The sequence below is a fragment of the Spea bombifrons genome, chromosome 2 (assembly GCF_027358695.1).
Source record: "Spea bombifrons isolate aSpeBom1 chromosome 2, aSpeBom1.2.pri, whole genome shotgun sequence".
NCBI classification, from domain to species: domain Eukaryota; kingdom Metazoa; phylum Chordata; class Amphibia; order Anura; family Pelobatidae; genus Spea; species Spea bombifrons.
In genome coordinates, this window is record NC_071088.1 from 4,774,931 (window position 1) to 4,780,236 (window position 5,306).

Here is a 5,306-nt window from a genome sequence, read left to right on the forward strand (position 1 = left end):
CACGGATCGCACAGAGCCACTCGCACAGAGCGAATCGCTCTGTGCGAATGGAGCCACTCGCACAGAGCGGTTCGCTCTGTGCGAGTGGCTCCACTCGCACAGAGCGGTTCGCTCTGTGCGAGTGGCTCCATTCGCACAGAGCGGTTCGCTCTGTGCGAGTGGCTCCATTCGCACAGAGCGGTTCGCTCTGTGCGAGTGGCTCCATTCGCACAGAGCGGTTCGCTCTGTGCGAGTGGCTCCATTCGCACAGAGCGGTTCGCTCTGTGCGAGTGGCTCCATTCGCACAGAGCGGTTCGCTCTGTGCGAGTGGCTCCATTCGCACAGAGCGGTTCGCTCTGTGCGAGTGGCTCCATTCGCACAGAGCGGTTCGCTCTGTGCGAGTGGCTCCATTCGCACAGAGCGGTTCGCTCTGTGCGAGTGGCTCCATTCGCACAGAGCGGTTCGCTCTGTGCGAGTGGCTCCATTCGCACAGAGCGGTTCGCTCTGTGCGAGTGGCTCCATTCGCACAGAGCGGTTCGCTCTGTGCGAGTGGCTCCATTCGCACAGAGCGGTTCGCTCTGTGCGAGTGGCTCCATTCGCACAGAGCGGTTCGTGAGTGTGGGTGCAGGGCAGAGTGGGGGTGGGGGTGCAGGGCAGAGTGGGGGTGGGGGTGCAGGGCAGAGTGGGGGTGGGGGGTGCAGGGCAGGAGACTGGGTGCAGGGCAGAGTGGGGGTGGGGATGCAGGGTGTGAGTGTGGGTGCAGAGCAGAGTGGGAGACTGGGTGCAGGGCAGAGTGGGGGTGGGGATGCAGGGCAGGGTGTGAGTGTGGGTGCAGGGCAGAGTGGGTGCAGGGCAGAGTGTGAGTGTGGGGGCAGGGCAGAATGTGGGGGCAGGGCTGGGTGCAGGGCAGAGTTAGAGACTGGGTGCAGGGGCACAGTGCAAAGTGCTGGGTGCAAAGTGCCAGTGCTGGGTGCAAAGTGCCAGGGCTGGGTGCAAAGTGCTGGGTGCAAAGTGCTGGGTGCAAAGTGCCAGGGCTGGGTGCAAAGTGCAAAGTGCTGGTGCAAAGTGCTGAATGCTGGGTGCAAAGTGCTGGATGCAAAGTGCCAGGGCTGGGGCAAAGTGCTGGGTGCAAAGTGCTGGGTGCAAAGTGCCAGGGCTGGGTGCAAAGTGCTGGGTGCAAAGTGCTGGGTGCAAAGTTTCTTGAACAGTAATAGTCCACCTCTTTTCAGAATGTTTGGGGTTATTTTGTTTCATAAATATTGTGTTTGGGTTCTTGTACTTTGAAAATATTGTTTTTTATTACATCATAACAAAATAAGAATGTTAATGTAAATTTTAAGTTGTTTTTTAACATCCAGTTCATTAAATTCTTTTAAATAAACGAAAAATTTGCATATTGTTTTTTTTATCCGATTAATCGATTAATCGAAAAAATAATCGGCCGATTAATCGATTATTAAAATAATCGTTAGTTGCAGCCCTAAATTCTATGTTTCTATGAAAAAGATTTTTTTTTCTTTGGTTTCATTTTTTCTTTTATGTTAACTTTGCTTTATCTGTAGATCTGGAGATCACCATTGTAGATGATCTTGTGACCGCTCCTGACTCAGAAAACATGCAGTACTGATTGCTTTATGGCAAATGTTGTAATGTGCTTTCCCAGGGCTCTGTAAATTTGGGTCTGAGAAGTTCCATTTTTTTTACTCAAAGGCAGTATGATAAAACGTGTGAATTTTCTCTAACTTATTGTATTAAAGAGATAACTCAGACGTGTAGGACTAATATAAAGTGGCCAAGACTAATGTAATTAATAAAAAAAATATATATTATTTTGAAAAAGAAAGTACTAATTACTCAAAACTGATAAAGTAATTTTTAAGCAGTCCTATATTAAAAAAATAACATGGGACTCATCAGTAGGTTTAATCGCTCACGTGTTTTCATCTAATATATGTAAGAGTTGCTGATTTTATTCCATTTACACTTTTACATTAATCTTGTGTAACAAAAACCCCACTTCCCATAAAGTCCATAAACTCTTTCTAACCTCTTGCATTTTGTCTGCTCAAGATGTATCTACACATTTAATATCACCAGTTCCTTGATCAGATGTTAGAAAGGGCTTCAGAATGTAGTTATTTATTTTTGCACATCTATGCAAATTATTAAAAAATGTGTAATATTTTAAATTTAAAAAAAATCGAATTATTTTGTTTGGATGATGGCTGATGAATAACTAGTTCCCTTAATTTTTCACATTATTAACTAAAATGATTTTCACCCCTGTCCGTAGTCGTTCCAAAATTTCTGCTAAATAATACCAAAGTCATTTCTAGAGCCGTACTTCTCTACGCAATTAATGCTAATCCTGGCGAAAGCCGGGTCGAAGTAATGCAACCGAAACTCCTGGAGAGAAATGTAGAAAACACCCGTGTCACTGTTTGCTTTGCCTTTATAGAAAATTACCGTGCACATAGAGATAAAGGTAAATGGATGATTTTAATAAGATTTTGAAAATTGGTGCATGTTGAAATGGAATTGAAATTGCTTTGGAAACCTAAAAAGCTCTGTTTTACTAGCTTTTTCTCACGAAAAAAAAAAGCTTAATAAAAGTATATGAAACACTTTAATAGTTTTGTTTGCACAGAATATGCATAATTTTTTATATCGCATATTAACAAAAACGTATGTATATAGTATGATATACTATGTATATCTATTGTATAGCGCTGCGGAATATAATGGTGCTATATAAAACAATAAATAATAATAATAATAAATAATAATAATAAATAATAATAATGATTATATATATATATATATATATATATATATATATATAACGGGTTTTTGGGTAGGCCCACCAATATCTCTGTGGTCCTTCACCCCAGTTACCTCTTTGTGCTCTGCAGGCCAATCCTGAGCCTCCGCTACCTGGGAGTTGGGGTACATAACTGTGGCAGCGCCTCCACCCAACGGAGCATCCAGGGTATGGATATGAGCTCCCGCTGGGAACATAGCCGAGTAATTAATAAAACTGACACAGGGCTAACTTAAAATTAACTTTGTATTGCACAGCAAAACACTATGCATAAATGCAACAGAAAACATGAAATATAGTAATATGAAATATACAATACAAGGTTCACCCACCCACAACAATCACTGCGGCCCACCCTAATCTTCGCCCTAGTGGCCGCTGGGTACCTTTAGTTGGTGCACATAACACAGTTGGGGCCCATGAGTAACTTACTCCACAGTATGGGTTGAATTGTATTGGAAACTTCAGTATGTCAGTGGGACTGGAGATCAAAAGCTTTTATTGGTGTGTGGCTGAATTCAGGGTGCCCTGTTGTGGAGACGGGGAGAGGTTTTAGGCTTACCACTCTACCACCAGCAATCAGGGCAGTTCAGCCTTTAACCTCTTCACTGCTGACTCTGCTGCAAACAGCTCTGTATCTCTGTCTGCTGGAAGATTCTGCCAGGATGCTGCAGCTCTCCTCTGAGCATGGACTTCAAGCAGGCCTCTGTTCCTAGGCCTCTCTCACTCTCCTTCTCTCTCAGCAAGGGTCCTTCACCTCTTGCATCCAACTCTCAACTCCTCTTTCCAAACTCCAATGGCTCCTTTTCCACCTCATCCATGTGCTTTTCAGTTCGCCATCTGCTGGTCACTCCATAAGAACTGCAGGTGAGTCAGTGACACAGCAGCAATCACTAAAATCCCTTGAGGGGTTACATATATATAAAGTACCTTTAATTTATTTATTTATTTTTTTCTGCTGAAAATAGTATTCTGTACACTGTGACACTGACATTTATTTAGAATTACCCCTAACAAGTTCTTCATCATATCATTTAACAACATTAACCTTCATTTAAACAAACTCTGAGAATTAAAGTAATTTTAGAAATAATAAACTACCAAAAATCAATTTGCCACAAACATAATCACAATCACTGGGGCCCTGGCGTTACATGCCCAGAGGCCAGATCAAAAGTTGGGGTCACTAAAGGCCTAAGTATAGGTAGTATTTGGCGCTTCGGCCCTCAGGCTTGCGCCCCACGAGCCACCATATCACAAGACCGTTACCTCATGCACCGTACCAACCGAAAAGATAAAAACCATAAAATAACCATCAGAATAGATCACCTGCTGCATCAACCAATTACCCTAAATGCCCCAAACGCCCTCTTTACTCTGTGTAAAACAGACCCCGATATCCACCTAAACCACTCCTTTTATACATCCCTTAATTCTATTTTTAGCATTTCTTCCCCTGTCACTAACCTCAGGAACCAATCAAACTATAACCCGGGAAAATTACACATGAAATGAAGTTGACCTTTTTTTTTTTTTTTTTTACCTCAGTCAGGGGTGGCCTTCTGTCAATTTCCCCCCCCCCATGGCCTTATCTTTATATGAAATCATTAATTATGAGCAATTAAAAGATATTAAGAGGTCCAAAAGTATAGTTCGAACAACAAGAAACTCAGAAATTCTCATTTATAATCCGTCACATTACTGCACATTACTAGTCTTTGCCGAAATATACTTAAATAGTCTTAAAAGAATCTTTCTTTCTTCCTGAAAAGAAGCAAGACTAGCACGGAGATAACTGGAAAGAGGTATCATGGACAGGTATAATTGTACTCAGTAAATGGTGGCTTCATATTTATTAAATGTAGCATGAATTTAGAAAATATGAATAGACAAATGATCACAACATGTCAATGTGGTAAACAATGAAATGGCTCACTCTGCAAGACACCCTAACTAATACTCTCTGACTAATGAAAGACTATGGAGGATCGGACTTCATTAGCATTGCCATAAAGCATCAGCTCAGTGCGGTGTTTGAGCCGGGAAAGTCACCCAAAATATCACATGACTGACAGCAACGGCGGCCTCCATGTCTGCAGCTAAAGGGAGTTTATTGGAACAAAACGAGATAAAACCAGGTGGTCACCAACCGACATTACTGTATACAGCGCTGGGGGTTATATTACTGTATACAGCGCTGGGGGTTATATTACTGTATACAGTGCTGGGGGTTATATTGCTGTATACAGCGCTGGGGGTTATATTACTGTATACAGCGCTGGGGGGTTATATTACTGTATACAGTGCTGGGGGTTATATTACTGTATACAGCGCTGGGGGTTATATTACTCTATACAGCACTGGGGGCTTATATTACTGTATACAGCGCTGGGGGTTATATTACTGTATACATTGCTGGGGGTTGTTACAGTATACAGCACTGGGGTTATATTACTGTATACAGCGCTGGGGGGTATATTATTGTATACAGCGCTGGGGGGTATAT

General features: G+C 42.7%; 1 long non-coding RNA gene across 1 annotated transcript; it reads right to left on the reverse strand.

Moving 5' to 3' along the window:
- Positions 1 to 3,185: 3,185 nt before the first annotated feature.
- LOC128474784 (uncharacterized) lies at positions 3,186 to 3,595 on the reverse strand. Its single transcript, XR_008346401.1, has 2 exons — positions 3,363 to 3,595; positions 3,186 to 3,328 (listed from the first exon to the last, which is right to left on the reverse strand). It is a non-coding gene; the product is annotated as an uncharacterized LOC128474784 (long non-coding RNA).
- Positions 3,596 to 5,306: the final 1,711 nt, after the last annotated feature.